The sequence below is a fragment of the Lynx rufus genome, unplaced genomic scaffold (genome assembly GCF_022079265.1).
Source record: "Lynx rufus isolate CCGP_SWC_20201006 ecotype Redwood Valley unplaced genomic scaffold, mLynRuf1.p SCAF_3, whole genome shotgun sequence".
NCBI classification, from domain to species: Eukaryota; Metazoa; Chordata; class Mammalia; order Carnivora; family Felidae; genus Lynx; species Lynx rufus.
In genome coordinates this window covers 63,176,410-63,194,606 of record NW_025814845.1, presented here as the reverse complement: position 1 = coordinate 63,194,606, position 18,197 = coordinate 63,176,410, and positions in this window count along the sequence as shown.

The window sequence follows — 18,197 nt, the reverse complement described above, 5'->3', positions numbered from 1 at the left end:
TCATTGTTACCCTCAACTAGTGTTGGTAAAACTGGATCTCACCTCCAAAAAAACCCCTGATTTTTGGCATTGGTCAATTTTGTGGTGTAAATACTTCCATTATGTCTAATATCAAGCTACCAAAGCTTTAACAACCAGTGTGAAAAACCTCTGAATAGTAGACAAATTTAAAACGAAACTGAGCTGGTGCGAGCTCAGTTGACATTGTTTTTGAATAAGCAGAGAAGAGAAAAACTATAGGATAAGTTTATCATTATGGAGTCTTGGGTGGGGATTGGTGGGAGCAAGAGAACAGGCCCAGAGAATGAAGTTAGCAGGGAGTGATAAGAAATAATTACATATCTGTATTAGGGTTCTCCAGAGAAACAGAAACAATCAGGACATCTCTTTCTCTCTCTCTCCCTCTCCCCCTATCTATTATAACGAATTAGCTCATACAGTTATGGAGGCCTAAAATCTGTGGCTGGCAAGATAGAGACACAGGAGAGCCAATGGTATGCTTCCAGCCTGAGTCTAAAAGTGTGAGAACCTAGAGAGCCAATGATGTAAGTTTAAATCTAAGTCCAAGTCAGAAGACAATAGAAGACCTATGTCCCAGCTTGAAGACAGCCATGCAGAGAGAAATTATTCTTTCTTATCCAGCCTTTTTGTTCTACTTAGGCCTTCATTGGATTGGCCGAGACCCCCACACATTAGGAAAGGCCAATCTGCTTTACTCAGTCTACTGATTCTGATAGCAATTTTATTCAGAAACACTCTCATGGACACATCAGAAATAACGTTTAACCAAATATCCGGACACCCCTGTGGCTAGTCAAAGTTGACACATAAAATTAACCATTACAGTCTTTTTATTATTGAACTCAGCTCACTGAGTTTAAGTATCTATGGAACAGGATATTAAAAGTGACATCCCGAATGTTGGCTAAAGCTGAAAGCTGAAAACAATAAGAGATAAGTATTCCCATATTCTAAAGAGAATTGCTAAATTGATCTCCTCTTTTTGCATGGTAAATGAACTTGTCTCCTCAAGTAGCAGGATTTATATCCAGCATATAGAGGGATAAATTATAATTTAGAGAGATCAAGTTTCTAAAGAAATGTAGAGAAGTAGAAAATATTTTGACTTTTCTTTTCCCAGAGAGAAGAAGAGGCTGTTTCTTTTCTCAGCCAAATAACAGCCTCTAAGTCAAGAAACATTTAGGAGGCTGGGCAGGCATGTATTGGAATTGACTGGGCTACAGGATTATGCGCTGAAGTAGCCATGGGCCCTGACCAAAGCATCAGGTATGACCTCAGTGCATGTTCCCTAGTGGTGGGGAGTCTAGGTTACAATAGGGATTAGTGATCACTTCGCACCTTGAAGATCCTGAAAGTGGGAAGCTAGCAGGTTGAGGAAAGAAGGCCACAGTTGGGTAAACTGCCCATTAGCAGGGAAGTAAAGCATGTTATTTCTTGAAGATAAAGGAGCATGTAGGATGGTGGCTAGGTCTAGGCTGTCTTGAAAGGAGAGTACCCCAGTGGGCTGCCTGCTGGGCCAGGGCACTCCAACTAAAAGGGGCTCTCTCATAATTTTTAATGACAGTGTCCCAGTCTAAAGGTTTTGAAGCATAGAGCTAGGATGTAGCTCAGCATATGTATTTTTAAAAAGATTTTCCAATTATGGCTAATATATTAGGCCAAGGTTAGATGCTATCGGATTTGTAGATGGTAACCTGTTTGAACATTCCTCTACAACAACCTGCCTCATCACTGCCTCTCTACAAAAATAAACAATCTAGAAATAGTACACTTTTTCAAGCTTCTTGGAGACCACATATATAAAAATGCAAATGAGAATATACATGCAATTATAGACATGATTTCTTATTTCCCTTACTGCTCGAACAAGCGCATACTCTGTGACTTCCAAATATAATCTTTTTCTTTAGCATATTGGTGTTAAATTGCTGTATTCCTGGGAACTGACAATCAGCTACTCAGAGAAGTTGTAACTGTCCTCACTTCCACCCTTGTTTCAGAAATTAGAGGGATTGAAGTGCAATCACATATAGTTGTTTTCTGATATTTTCTTCCTAAGTTTTAAGTTGATTTCACTCTAACATTTCAGCATCTTCTCTCCTTTTCAGTGGTCTCAGTTCAACACACACAGCAATCATGTCGCAAAGCAGAATATAACATATAAATGGTGTACACGCATACTTTTCTCAGGGGAAAAGTATACGTGTTTTAAGGTATAATTCTTTTTCCTGCATTTCAAAATATCACTCATACTATAAAGAGAACGGCAGTAGGGTTTAGCAGAGCAAGCTGTTACAGATGAGAATAAATCCTCTCTGGCCTGAGTACACATCCTCACTGAAGCCAGCTCAGTTCTGACAGCCGTCTGGAGAGCTGAGCTTCCCTAGGTGCTTTGGGGTGAATGTAATTCCTGACATTGCTTTTCCTTATTACCATTTTGAGATACTGCCCAGGGAGATGGCCAAGATCCGTGCTTTTAGGACACACGGCTGGCTTCGGTCATTTATTTATTAGCTTTGATTTTGAATCTATTGTCAAGGTCTATCTCTGAAAAGTTGGAGGAAGTGAGGAGCTTTCTTAGAGGTTAGCCCATGTGACTGCCCAGAGATCTGGAGCAGGACTTTCCGGAACTGTACAAAGTCTGGTTGCAAGTTCTTTTCTCCAAAAAGAAATCAAGCAATAAAAACCATTAAAATACACACAGATCTATATCTCTGTATTGCTTCTTTTGAATAAGGGAACGTCTTAGTTTGTTTGTTTTTGTTTTTGTTTTTTCACAAGAAGAGATAGATAAAGATCCCTATTCCCTTAGTTCCACATGCCATCCTTTCCCTTCTGTCTTGAAACCAAATTCCAGGCTGCTGACACTGTTCTCCTCATTTCTTCCCCCTCAGATTCCTAATCTGGTGTCGTGATTTCACAAACAGTCCAACATAATAAAAGATTCCACTGATTTCCCAATATGGGGACAGTGACACATATTCACGCCCAGACCACATCCAGTTCAGAGTGTGATGATCATATGTGTGTGGATCCTGCAGAATTTTTGGTGTTCACATTTTGTACTGGAACAGAAATATTTGAATGCGTTCAGATTCTTAATTTCGCTCTAAGAAAATTTAGCCCTTGGCCTTCTGGAGTTAATTTACTACACGTATTGTTTCCATCATTAAGGGTAATATGACTGACCTATTGCAAGTGTTTGGATGGACAAACTGGCAGGTTTTGCCAAACTGCCTTTTCTACTTTCTATTGGCAAAACACTATACAAGTCTCAGAAAGCCAGAGACTAAATAAGATTTCAGAAATGAAGCTTTGTTATGCAGACCCTATGTAATGCTGGCCCCAACACAGGGAACTAGACATGAGCCTATTTAGAATATTGCCATCCAGTGTCCAAAAGATATATTACAGTTCTAGCTTATCACCTGCCACTAGACCAAATGGATTGCCATGTTCTCGAACATGTGCAAAGCTAAGTGCCCTTAAAGTATAACTCTGTCTATGGCCTACATTTGGACTCAGAAATGAAGAGCATTTGCTAGTCTATGACCTTGGGCACAATAGCCAGTTACTTACAAAGCTAAGGGTTAGGCTATGGATGTAGTCAGAGATGACTGCCTCAAAGTTTCCTGAACTTTCCCGGATGTCATCTTCTTCAAGTTTTGTGAGTATTAGAGCACATAGTATACAAAAATACTCTAAAACAGTGCCTGGACATCGTAGGTACTCAGTAATATTAATATCTTTTCCTTTTGCCAAATAAAAATATGTAGAAATCATTCTAAGGGGGTGATACAGAGGTCACTTGCATGCACCTTGTTCTATGTATTAATGACATGTTTGGGCAAAATTTTAGAAAACATTTTAAATGACCCATCATATTAAATTATAAAGTTTTAGCCCTTGGAAAACTTAAAGCTAATAAAGGCACTGTGTTAATACATGTGCATCAACACAACAAAACATATTTTTCTCCCGGGTCCCCTGTGAACTCTGTGCCACTTTCAGCAGGTTTGACGTTGTTTAATGGATGCCACCATCACTCTCCTAGTTTCCCAGGCTGGAGGTCACTGGGGCATCTATAGTTTCTTCCCACCTCACTCCCAACAGGTCTCTCAATCATGTTAATACTGCTTCCAAAATACGGCTAGCATTTGTTTCCTTCCTTCCAGACCTCTGTCACTGCCTTATGATTCTTGCAGGATTACTGCGGTTGCCTCCTAGGTGACTCCCCTGCCTCTCATCTCTCCAGTCCAGTCTACCCATGACATTGAGCAATCCAATTACACCCCTGCAGAAGCTTAAACACTAACCAAGCCTCTCATTTTTTTTTCCGTCTAACCCCATGTGATCTAATCTAGACACAAAAATGTTCTTCCTTCCATTTTATCTTACCTCAATCCTATTGATTATCCAAAAGTTTCCACACGGTTCTCCTGGGTTTGTCAAAAGATAATACAAATGCATGGGTAGAGTGTGTGAGACCTTTTGTGATCTGACTTCTGTTTATCTCTCCTTCTTCATGCTTCACGCTTCGCATCCTGCTTCAGATATTTTGTGTCAGCAGGTCTAATCCCTTAGAGTTTCTCAAACTCATCCTGTCCTCTCTTAAATCCTTTTATTGTAGATGCCTCACTTTTGCCTGGATGTTTCCTTCTTCAGGACTTATCTCAGCCATCACCTTATCTATCCAGCCTTCTAGATGTTTCTTCTGTAGACTATCAAATAATCTGGTGAAAACTTCTGTCATACTTTTTATCCCACTTAATTCAAATAATTTAATTATTTATTCCTACTATGATATTCTCAGTTCTCAGAAATTCTTGGAAGTTCTCAGAGTCAAGTCAATTGACCACAAGTCAGATCACTGGAAACAAATCATCAAAAGTCAGTTAGCTCCTTAGTGAACTAACCAAGTTTGAAATGGCTTAGAATTTCGGCTTCTTAAGGGCAAAGCCTTATATTATTAATTTAGGTGTACTCAATTCCTATTCTAGTGCCCAGCAGAGCTCGCATTCAATAAATGATCTCCCTAATATAATTTAATTACTAGTCTCTTTATGTCTCCAAACATTGTTAGTTCCAATGGCAGTGATTTTATTTTTTTCATGAAAAAACCATTTCCCAACAGTCCCATTTTAGAAGCAAAGTCAATATTCTGTAAGAATAATGAAGACATTTTCATGTCAACAAGTGATTCTCTTTTCCAAAAATATTGAGCCAGTTTCCTTATCCTTTTTCTTTTTATATGATTCCCACTTCAGCCCATATAATTTGCATTTTCTTTGGCTAAAAAGTCCCGCAGCCCAGGAGGACATTCTGAGAACTTTCATGTGGTTATCATTTCTTGGAAAATCATTCCCCTGCATACATATGTTTGTCACGTTTGTCTTTCTCTGTCTGCCTAGGGCTCTGGGTTGACATTGTTTAGAGACTACAATGTTGTCATTTTCAAAATCAGAAAAAATAAGCAAATCAGAGGATGGGGAAACAAACATTGGAACATCCTTAAGGATCCATATCAACCATAGGAAAGCTATCAAGACTACAAGTATTTCATGGCCTAAAGATTATCTATAGCATTTATTGCATTGTATGTCATTGATAGACCCAGATGATACTGTTGCATCAGAAGATTTTTATGATAGCTGTCTTTCTATGACCATAACATGATATTTAGTCATTAGTACCATAAAGATAATTCAATAAAATTTGTTTCAAAAGTCTGAAGCACTCTTTTTAAAGAAGATCAGGTATATTATACTAGGCCCTCTTTAAACTGGTCAAGAGGAGATGACATAAAATGAGTGTGTTTTCTACACTTATTTATTCATTCCTCTAATGTTCCTCTGTTCCAACAAAAGAATTCTTGAGTATTTATTTAGTGCAATGACCTGGACTCATTCAAAGATAAAAGTCAAGATTCTTGTTGTTGAAAAACTAATAGATGTAATAAGGACAAGGCAACATTTTTGCATAAAGAAGATAGAAACTAAAACAAAATGAAGAGATAAATGGTAAAGAAAGCACAGAAGAGAAAAATGACTCATTTCTAGCCACAGAAATCAGAGAAGGCCACTTGGAGGAGATGGAGACGGATTTCAAATTTGAAGGACGACCAGAATTTCAGCAAGTGGAGATGAAGGGGATGCACATTTCAGAAAAAGATGTGCCTAAGCACAATGGTGGGCAAGTAAGGCTCTGATTTGGGGAATGGCTTATAGACATTTCTTAGGTGTGTAATGGTGAAGGAAAATGGTGGAAGATGTCTGCAATGAAAGTATAAAGTCTTTTGTATGTAAGGTAGAGTCATTTGAATTATACTTGGCAGGTGAAGGGTGGCTACAAAGTCTTGAGTTGGAATAAGGGAGTAGGGATGTTCTTAAATTGATTAACCTAGCAGCGCATGCGTATTCACTTTCATTTGCTGCTGCACCAAATTACCACAAACTTAGTGGCTTAAAACAGTACAAATTATAGGTCTGTAAGGCGGAATTTGAGGCAGGTCTTGCTGGGCTAAAATCAAAGCGTCGGCAGGACTGCATTCCTTTCTGGAGGCATCAGGGGGGAATGTTTCCCTGTCTTTGCTTTTTCCAACTTCTAGAGGCTCCTTGCATTCCTTTGTCTCATGGCCCCCTTGTTCCATCTTAAAAACTATGCCCTTCTGATCCTTTTTATTTAGTCACATGACTAGTCTCTGATCACATGGCAAAAAATTTCTTGATTTTAAGAATCTATGATTAAGGTGGGCTCAGTTGAAATCCATGATAATCTCCCTATCTCAGGGCCCTTAGCCTTAATAACATCTGCAAAGTTCCCTTTTGCTTTGTCAGGTGACCATCACGGGTTCTGGGGATTAGGACATGAACATCTTTGGAGGCCAGTATTCTGTCTTCCACAACGTAGATGGGTCGATGCTAGGAGGAAACTTGTCCTGAGTAACTAATGAGGCTGCATTTGATCTAGCCTAGGCAAGGGATAGTACAGAACTGAACTAGGGTAGTGGTAGTGAGAATAGGAGACAAAGAAAGTGTTGATACAGGGATCAAAGATTTAATAGATGATCTCTGAAATGAAGTGATAGTTCCTGGGTATTGACAGGAATAGAAATGTCAGGAGAAAGACAAGTTTAAGAAAAAAAACAATTATGAATTCCATTTTGAATTTGTTGAGCTTGATGTGCTAGTGAATTATTCAGGCAGAAAAATTCAACAGGCAGTTGGAAACATGCATCTGAATCTTGGGAGACAGGTTGAGGCATATAAATATTATGGTAAAGATGTAGGCCCCTATAACATGGGACTACATATACCTCGCTTGACTATGTGATACATCAACTTAGATATAACATCCTTACATAATGTTTATCATAAAAATAAAAAAAAACAGATTGCATCTTGTCACGTGAATGCAATTAATGGAGCAAAATTGGTAGTTCCCATATCAACTTATAATTTACAACATACTCTTATTTTATGTTCTTAGCTTTCACACTGATATGTAAAAATATGACTTGGCCTTTAATATTTTTGCGCTAAATTTCACTAGATTTAGTCAATTTCTTTGGCATTTTAAAAAAGTAGTTACTTTTATTTCAAAGAAACATTTGAAAATCTCAAAGATTGCTATCTCAATGTAAGATCAGGGTATTGAGGTTTGCCTCTCGAAAATGCTAACAGTGGAGATAGGATCATCTGAATTTAATTTGGGGGTTTAGTCACCTCTTTCCTGGCCTTCTGCCTGTGCTGTTCTGCCATTGCTTACTGATGTTCCACCGAAATGAACAGAACATTAGGACATGTTTTATATTGGGCAATAGGAAGAATTCTGCACTTTGGGGTGTTTTGAATTGTTCAGTATCCATAAAAACGACAGCTGGAAAAAGACATTAGTGCTAGAAAAAGAATGTATCGTTTGAAGATGACTTTAACCTTATAAATATTTTCTTCTTTCAATATTTAATTGCAAGGGATTGTTTCAGGTATTCTATGAGTTAATTTAGCAAGGATGGATAGTATCCCTCTTCTTCATGTGAGGAAGCTGAAGCTTGGAAAATTAAATTATGATTTACTTAAAATAATTCTGCTAACATGGCACATGAATGCAGGTCTCCTGAGTCCACAGTCATTGCTTTTTATATTATACTATAGCTGTCTCTCAATCTTAGAAGCACTGTTCAAGATTAGAGAATAATGCTGCTCGTGGCTGTTTGTTTGTTGTTTGTTGTCTGTTCCTCACTGGAAGGTAAGATCCCGGGGTTAGGGACTTTGACCATATTGTTTGCCACTCCAGTATCAGGGTGTAAGAAGATTGCCTGGCACATAATAAGTGCTTAAAAAGTAAGTATTTGCTTTCAGGGCACTTGGGTGGTTCAGTCGGTTAAGTGTCCAACTCTCTATTTCAGTCTTGGCTCAGGTCATGATCTCACAGTTCATGAGTTCCAGCCCTTCCCTGGGTTCTATCTACACTGATGGCATGAAGCCTGTTTGGGATTCTATCTATTCTTCTCTCTGCCCCTCCCCCACTTGTGTGCTCTGTCTAAACAAACAAACAAACAAACAAACTTTAAAACTTTAAGCAAAAAGTATTTGTTCTCTGGCACTTCATGTTCTAGGACAGTTTCAGATGTAGGCCTTCAGGTGTGATGAGCTGCGCACTGACCTTCGTCAAGGGGATGACTGAAGGAGGGCTCACAAACTAGTCCTCAGCCTATGAGTGCGGTACTCTGGTACGATACTCAAAACTATGTGACGTTAGCCAGAGAATGATGAAAGAGACGTGCCACTAAAAAGCAGCTCAGAGTAGTTAAAGAGCTTACGTAAACTGCAGGGGGTATATTATCAGAAGATGAGGTTGGGTCTTCTAAGGCTAAGGTCAGTGAAGGTTTCTGGAATGTGTTGGCATCTATGGTGGTGGAGAACGAAGGCATATGGTACCTTCTTGCTTGCATTTTTATAGCTATGGCTGGGCAGAGCTATGGTTAGCAATAACAGTTGCAGAATAATTTGGAAAATGTGTCTTTAGGTGCAGGTATCCAAAATCATAAGTTTTTATTACTTACATTTCCAAGAGCCCCTTGAAGTTTTTTATTTGCTTGATCTGCTTCCCCTACCACCCCAGTGTATGTATATATGACTTTCTAAGTTTTCAGCTTCCTTAGTACACTTTTGAACTTACACCAGAATTCCTCATTATAACAGTTAATGCTTCTTAGAGTGATAATTTGAAAGGAACACTTACCAATTTAAAAATAATTGACAAATTAGGGGCACCTGGATGGCTTAGTCAGTTAAGTGTCCAACTGTTGATGTAGGCGCAGGTTGATCGTGATCTCCAGGTCTGTGAGTTTGAGCAGGTCTGTGGGATCTGCGCTGAGAGGGGGAGTCTTCTTGGGATTTTCTCTCCCTCTCTCTCTGCCCCTCCCCCATTCGTACTCTAAATCTCCCTCTCCAAAATAAACATTTAAAAAACAAAATAAAAAATAAAAATAACTGGCAAGTTAAAAACTAAGAATTTGTTTCATAAGTTCACTGATCTTTTAACTTTGACTAGTGCAATTTTTTTTTTCATTTTTACATGCCAGCTATGGAATAAATACACTGCCAAGAAAAAAGACAGAAATTATTTTTCACTTTTAAACATTACTTATTACATAATCAGATTAGCAAACACCTACTTATTTGATTTCCTGAAAGAAGTAACCACAACATATTACTGGCTGAATGTTTATATTTCTTCAGCAGGAAATTATTTCTGAGAAAAGGAAATCTTTCAAATGTTGGGGTTTGTTGTTGTTGTTAAAAGCCACTTCAAAATTAAATGACATATTATGCTTCCTTAGAAAGTGACAGTTGTGATCTGTAAAAAATAGTCATTATTAAAATAAGATAATATTAAAATCAGTGATAAGGATTGGGAGAGCCAAATCTGGTAGTATCCATGGATCCATTTTCCAAAGGGTACAGATAGAGCACATGAAATGTTAGAGAAATTAAGAGTCCAAACTAGCCAGGTAGAGAAAAGTAAAACTAAAAGCAGAGACTGAATGACGTGTAACATCACAGTGACCAGGTACCCACTTCTCAGGCTTCTGGAGGCTGAAACCCATCAATGAGGAGACACTGCTTGATTGCTTTATGTTTATTTGCTGATCATCCTTAACTGATAAACAGGTTCCATATTACTCTGCCAGTAACTTACAATTTAAAGCCTTCAAGGAGGCTGCTATGAAATGCTCTCACACTAACAGGACCTGCCACAGGTTTTCTAACCCCATAAACACGAAAACACTAAACCTAATAGAGTCTGGAGGGAACTACTGATCAAAGGCTGGTGAAGTGGGTTGAGAAACATAATTTGTCCTCAAAAGCAAACTTGTCAAACTGAAGGCAGATCTGGAGGTGGTTCATGAATCTACTCTCGTGGCCTCACTACACAAAAGCCTGACTTATACCAGTAGTTCTCCATTGTGACAGTTTTGCCAACCATGTGATTTTAGGCAGACATTTTCACTTGGCATAATTGTGGAGGAACTGCGACTAGCTAGAGGCTAGGGATATTGCTGAACATCCTACAATTCACAGGATATTCCCACTACAATAAAGAATTATCCAGCCCAAAACATCAGTAGTGCTGATGTTGAGAAACCCTGATCTATACTAACTAGAGAATTGGACAGGGGTCTCTCTACTGTATTGTCCTCTCCTTTCCCACCTTTATTTATCCTTTTTAAAGTTTATTTATTTATTTTGAGACAGAGAGAGAGAGGGAGAGAAAGCCAGTGTGAATGGGGGAGGGGCAGAGAGAGAGGGAGATCGAGAATCCCAAGCAGGCTCCATGCTGTCAGTGCAGAGCCCGACATGGAGCCCCGACTCACAAACCGTGAGACCATGACCCGAGCTGAAATCAAGAGTTGGATGCTTAACTGATTGAGCACCCCGGCACCCCCTACCCACCTTTATTTTAAAAATAATGTCATCGTTTGTCCAAATAAAGTATTTCTTGAAACAGAAAGCTGAAAATGCACAGAAGTCTTGGAACATCACTAGCACTGGCTCCTATTATTACTCTTTGAGATGGCTCTTAAGGCTTTTAAACATAACTTTAAGACTCTGAAGAATACAATTTAAAAAACACTGCTCTCTGACATGGCTACCACTGTTCTAGCACCCCTAAATAACTGGAAAAGAAGAAGAGGGGCTCCTTATAGTGGTATTTTTGTGGGCCCCATGTATAATACCCTTGGGAAGAGATAGGAATAATTTTGGTAAAACTGTCTGCCAGGAATATCAATTGTCATGGTATCCTTTGGTGTTTGGCATCATGAGCATATGAGAAAGTCCCACCTCAGTGAAGGAGAGCTACGCTATAGACATGATTTCTAAGGACAGCTGCATGCATTCTGGTGTGGTTGAGGAACAGTTGGGAATAGAAAATCCAAGCAACATCCAAGTGCAGAGTGAGTGGAGACAATGGACATTTCACCTGCTGTGGTAGCAAGCACAAGGTTTAGATAGACTTTACTTTATTGGAGAATTAATTAAAGAGCTAAAATTTATTAAGTATTTAGTATGTGACAGGTGTTAGTAAAATTCTTACCTTAATTGCCTTTTAATCCTTATATGCTCCTGAAATTTGAAAAATTATATTAAAGATGATGTAAAAAAAAATCATTGTCAACCGTAAAAAAAAGGAATGAAGATGAGCTTGCCCTAAATATATTAAAAGCTGTAAGAATAAAGAAATTAAAGCATGCAGTGACCCAGGAATACATAATATAGAGACACTAGAAATAAGCTAAAAAAAAGGAGTGAATTTATAATGATAAATTTGGGATTTAAAGTTAGTCAAGAAAAAATGGATTATTTTGAAAAATACTGGGGCAAATGAATAGTTACTTGAGAAAAATTTTTACTAAATTTCTGTATCATTCTTTATATCAAAGTAAATCTCAAATGGACAAAAACGTACATCTAAAAAATGACCACAATCGTGTCAGAAGAAAATTTAAAAGTAATTACTATCTTGAAGTGGGGAAGTCTTTCTGTCATGAAGTACAACAGCTATGAATAAAAGCACCATTGAACTTGACTACTCAACATTTAAGTCCTTTTGCACAAGAAAACTTACCGTAGAAAACCAAATCACAATAAACTGGGAAAAACATTTGCATCACATATATCAGAAAAAAAAAATGAGTTCTTCAGTATATCCCAAACTTTTCCAAATCAATTAGAAAATAAAGAACATAAAAAAATAACATCAAGCTAATAGGCAAAACCTAAAAAGATAGTAAAGGTATTAGATAAATATACAAAAATAAGCTTAAACTCACTTAAAATGAAAGAAATACAACTTAAAATTGCAATGGAATACAAATATTTACCTATCAGAGAAGCAGATATTGAAAAGATTGCTAATACCTATTATCAATGGGGGGGAAGATGCACTTCGGTGTTCACTTTAGGGTTATGAACTGGTGCAACATTTTGGAATGTCAATTGGATAATATCTCTCAATGTTTAGACACACCTGCCTTTTGATCCAACAGTTCCATTTTCAGGAATTCCTCCTACATATATGTTCACTTCATTGCACATAATACATGGAAAAAAATGTTAACAAAATCATAGTTGGTGACAACAGATACTTAAACATCATCAATACCAGAGTGGTTGAAACATCATGGTACATCCATACACTGGAAAAACATGCAGTTTTCAGAAAGACTGAAATATGTTCACGCCCATTGAATCTTCATTTTGTTTAAATGCCTAAAACAATAGGTACCCAGAAGGCTCTTAGTAAATATTTGTTGAAGCGAGTGGATGACCCTATTCTATGTGTGGAGCAACAGGGAACTACATAGAGTGATGATCCCAAGTATTATAAAAAAAAAAAAAGCCACATATGCATGCATGCATCCATGCATGCACGCTTGCACGCACGCACAGAGTTTTCTGGAGAAACAAACTGTCAGCAGTAATATCTTTTCTGCAGTGGAATAAGTATCAGGAAGCAGGGCTGGACGTAGGGTGAGGTGAATAAGGTACCCAGGGTACAAATTTGAAGAAGTAGCCTGAGATGGTCTCCTTAAATTGTGTGTTATCTCACTTGTCTTACCCTATCCCTGACCTGTGAGGAAGGAACTTCACTTTTATCTATGTTTTCAATTCTGTTTGAATTATTTCCTATGTGAATGCAACTGTAATTTTGTAATTAACAAGAGGAATAAACAAGAAAAAAAAGCTTCACAAAATTAGAATTAATTGGGATTTCATGGTATAAGAGGACAGAGGGTGATATTGAAACATTTTAAAAATAGAGCTAAGAATAATTGTCATAAATGTTGCTACAAAACTAACTTTAATTTTAAATGAATATTATTAATAATAACGAAGCTTTATGCCACCAGATTACACTAATAAACACTGAAAAATGTTGGGAGTGGTAATGAGATGGCTACTCGTTTATCAGACAAATAAAAACAGAAATAAAGCAGGGTTGATATTTTGAGTTTCAGGGAAGAAAAATAGGATTCAAGTTTTAAGAAAAAGGAAGTCGAAGGTTCTTTTCCTTTAGTAAAGGTACAATCCATGCTGACAATACCCATGGAGAATAGCAAAAGAGGAATTTCAAAATCAATTAAGCAAAAATGGTTAGATTTACAAGCATTAAAACTGTTTTTGGTAAAAAAAAAAAAATCTTGGTCACATCTTTGTTAGCCTTTGATGCTCCAAAACACATGCATTCATACATATGTACATACATACATGAATTTATATATAAAACAAGAAATACAGGTCTTGGATAATATGTTATTAAAGCTTAAATACATATTAAAATAAACAACATGCAGGTTTTTTTCAACCATCTGTGGAACATTAAATTAAAAAAAAAATAAAGCTAACTGTAAGCTAAGTTACAAGAAAATAAGAATAAAATCCTCAAAATAGGGACTGTAAAGGCAAGGTTCTTTGGCAATAATGCAATAAAATTAGAAAACATGCTCAAAGCATAGATAAAAATAAATATGTTTACTTTGAAATTACAACAAAAACCAGCAAAAATTTTAGGCTAGAGGCAAATGCAAATAGTGCAAATATGGAATATGTATAAAATAAGAAAAATGAGAACAATAATTCTCAAAATTTGTCTATTGTGGCCAATGGTGTTCTCAGAAGGAAAAATTTTGTGTTAACGGGTTTTGTCGTTTTTAAGAAGCAGAAATAAAAATAAATGACTAATTACATTTCAAAATTTGGGGAAAAACAATAAAACACGCATTGAAAAAGGCATGAAGAAGGATCTGATGAAAAATAAAAATAGAAACAAAATTAATGCAAAACAGAATCTGAATCAATTCAAAAGCAAATGGTAGGTACTTTAAAACCAAATCTCTTATAATTAAGAGAAAAGGTATAATTAAGATAAAAGGTATTTTAAAAATAGGAATTAGACATTTGATATCACAAAAAAGTAAGTACACAGGGAATATATTATAAATTCTGTACCATTCTATGAAAACATATGAAAAGATTTCAATGAGGTAGATTATTTTTCTGAGAAAAACTTAACATTCAAAATTGGCTCAATAAATAGAAAACAGTAATTTCTCTAATAAAAAGTAATCAAAATTTTGTCTTCTGAAAAGCTTTGAGCCATGTGGTTTTACTGTTGAGAGTTATGTCAAACTTTAATAAAAAGATAACCCAGATATTTACATAAAAACTTTTCTGAGATATGGAAAAATCCAAATTAACTTTGTTTTTTTTTAAATCTGTTAAAGATAGTATTTTTTAAAAAAGTATATTACTTTAAGAGAATGAAGACAGAAGCCATAGACTGGGAAGAAATATATGCAGAACAAATATCTGATAAAGGCCTCGTGTCCATAATTTAGAAGGAACTCTTAAAACTCAATAATAAGAAAACAGGAGGAAAAAGAGAAGAGAGGGAAATAAACCACAAAAGACTCTTAAAGATAGAGAACAAACTGAGGGCTGATGGAAGTTGGCGGGTGGGGGATGGGCTAAATGGGTGACGGGTACTAAGGAGGGCACTTGTGATGAGCTCTGGGTGTTGTATGTAAGTGATGAATTACTGAATTCTACTTCTGAAACCAATATTGCACTATATGTTAACTAAATAAAATATAAATAAAAAATAAATTAAAAAAAGACAAAAAAAACTGCAAAATATCTGAACAGATAGTTTACCAAAAAGATATACAGATGGAAAATAAGCATGTGAAAAGATGCTCGACATCAGATGTTGTTAGGGAATTTCAGATTAAAACAACAATAAGATAACATTACACACCTAGTACAATGGCTAAATTTCAAAACACTGACACCACCAAATGTTGTGAAGTATGTAGGACAATAGGAGCTGTCATTCACTGCTGGTTGTGTAGCCACTTCGGGAGACAGTTTGACAGTTTCTCACAAAGCTAAACAGTCTTAAAACCATATGATCCAGCAATCATATTCCTAGATATTTACTCAAATGAGTTGAAAACCTACATTCACACAAAAACCTGAGCATGGATGCTTATAGAAGTTTTACTCAAAATTGTCAAAACTTGGGAGCAGCTAAGGTATCCTTTGATTGGTGTATTGATAAACTGTGGTACATCCATCCAATGGGATATTTTCAGTGATAAAAAAAAACATGAGCTATCAGGTCATCAAAAGAATGGAGGAAACTTAAATGCATATTGCTAAGTTAGAGAAGCCAATCTGAAAAAGCTGTATGCTGTATGATTCCATAAATGACATTCTGGAAAAGGCAAAACTACAGACAGTAAAAAGGTAGGTGGTTGTCAGAGATTAAAGGAGGTAGAGGGGGAGAGATGAGTAAGTGGGGGGCACAGAGGATATTTAGGGCTTCTGGTAGACACAAAATAGTATGTATCTATCAAAACACATAGAACTGAACAACACAAAGAGTGATCCCTAATGTAAACCATGGACTCCAGTTAGTAATTTTGCAATATTGATTAATCAATTGTAATTCATATAGCACACTAATGCAGGATACCAATAACAGTGGAAACTAAGTGTGGAGAAAGGAGGTATATGGAAACTATATTTTTCAGGTCAAATTTTCTGTAAATCTAAAACATCTAAGAAAATAAAGTCTATTAATTTCAAAAAAAATTTATAAAATTCAATAGCCAATGTCCATAAATAAATTAGAAAAGAAGGAAAAATAAAACAACTATATATATAGAAAGCATTTTCATAAACAGAATTGCAAAAGTCTCAAATAATAAATGAGTAAACCAATTTGGACAGTTTATTGAAGAAGCCACTCAAGAAGCATTTTTTTACCTGGAATGTATCTCAAAATTTATACATGCAGCATATCATCTAATTTTATTTCATTTTATTTATAAAAATAATTTCAATTAATGGCAAAACTTCGTTTGGAAGGAAACACTGACGTCCATTTCTGGTTAAGTCTCAAAACAAAATTGGGAATAGGAGTATATTTCCATCCAATATTAAAATATTAATATTAAATCGAGTCAACATCATACTTAATGGTTTCTAATAAAGTGTGTTTATAGTACGAGTTTCAAGAGATTTAATAGTACATATTTCTTCCCAGCTCATAATCCCTCTTTCTCTAGAAACAGGCCCTTGAGGAACAGGGATGGACCTCTAGGTGTTATGACTACCTTCTGACCTTGACCACTGCTGATTGATCCAGAGATAGACACCTGACCTTCCTGAGGCTGATTAAGTTTGCTCTCCTGACAGACAGAGACTGGGAAGTAGTTGTAACTCAGCTTTATAACTGGAAGTGTGTGCTAGTTAGACTTCCAGAATTCCTTTTTATTTTTCTTTCCTGAGTCTTGATTTTCAACTCTGTTGGATTCTAGTACATTCTTCTTTCTGTTTAAATGTGTGAGATGTTTTTGTGTGTGCGTGGCTTGCAAACAACAAAAAACCTCAAGTAATACAGACACTAATAGGTGTTTTATGGTGAAAATGGGGGGATGTTGATTAGTGGACAATTTGGGAACTTAGATTATTAAACAAACTGAAATCTCTTTATTTTGGAACTTCTCAGAGTCAATAATAGGTCACTTATTCAATCACAGAATTTTTCTTGGAAGAAGATACTTTTAAAAGACTAGTATGCTATGGAACATACTTAGGACAATACTTCCCAAGTGGTATTCCCAATAAATCAGCAGCAGCATCTCATGACAGTATGATTCCAGAAAGGCTTGGCCAATTCATGTAGCATCTACAACAATCTATTGGTAGCTGAGGGGAAAATCCATTCACAATAGCAGCTGCAACAGGAACAATAAAATCATAAGATCCCTCAGATTCCTTTTTATTCCAAACTAATGGATTTCTTGAGGGAAGCACTTATTTGTTGTTATGCCCCTAGAAATGTATCTGGGCCGCACTTGGTCCTTCATAAATAAATGAGTATATATTTCCTTTTAATTTCCTTGAGATTAAGAAAGTTTATGGTTACTATCTGTGGTTGAAAGCATATTATTCTGGGAGCTACAATAACATTGAAGAAGTTGGTCATATATCAGGTAGCTTTGATTATGTAATTGTTTATCCCAGACAATTGTGTTATAAAACAGGAAGCATACAAAGAGAATATTCATCCTATTGCTACTGCTGCTTTGTCTTCTGTTGTCACCACCAGTGAAAAGGGGAGAAATGAATTGCTGCTCTATGATTGAGTACCTGAGCATCCCAGACTTCTCCCTTTCCTCTCTCCCACACTCTCTGCTCCATTCAACTGGATGGATTGCTGTGTCCCAGAATTACCTGCTTTTCTGAAGATTCTCATTCATTCACAAGGTTACATAGTGGCTGTAATTGTGGGGAATATATTCTGTACAGTCTGACCATTTTAGATTTTAAATTTTTAATAGGGGCTGGGCTCCTGAGTAAAGCTGGGTCAAGTGTCCCTTCTCTGGGATTCTGGACTTGGGGAAAAGAGAGAGGAGAAGGGAGGGAAGGGATGAGGGAGGGAGAGAAGGAGACAGGGAGGAAAAGAGGGAGACAAATGAAGGAAAGGAGGGAGGAAGGAGAAGAGAGGAGAGGAGAGAAGAGGAGAGGAGAAGGGAGGGGAGGGGAGGGGAGGGGAGGGGAGGGGAGGGGAGGGAAGGGAAGGGAAGGGAAGGGAAGGGA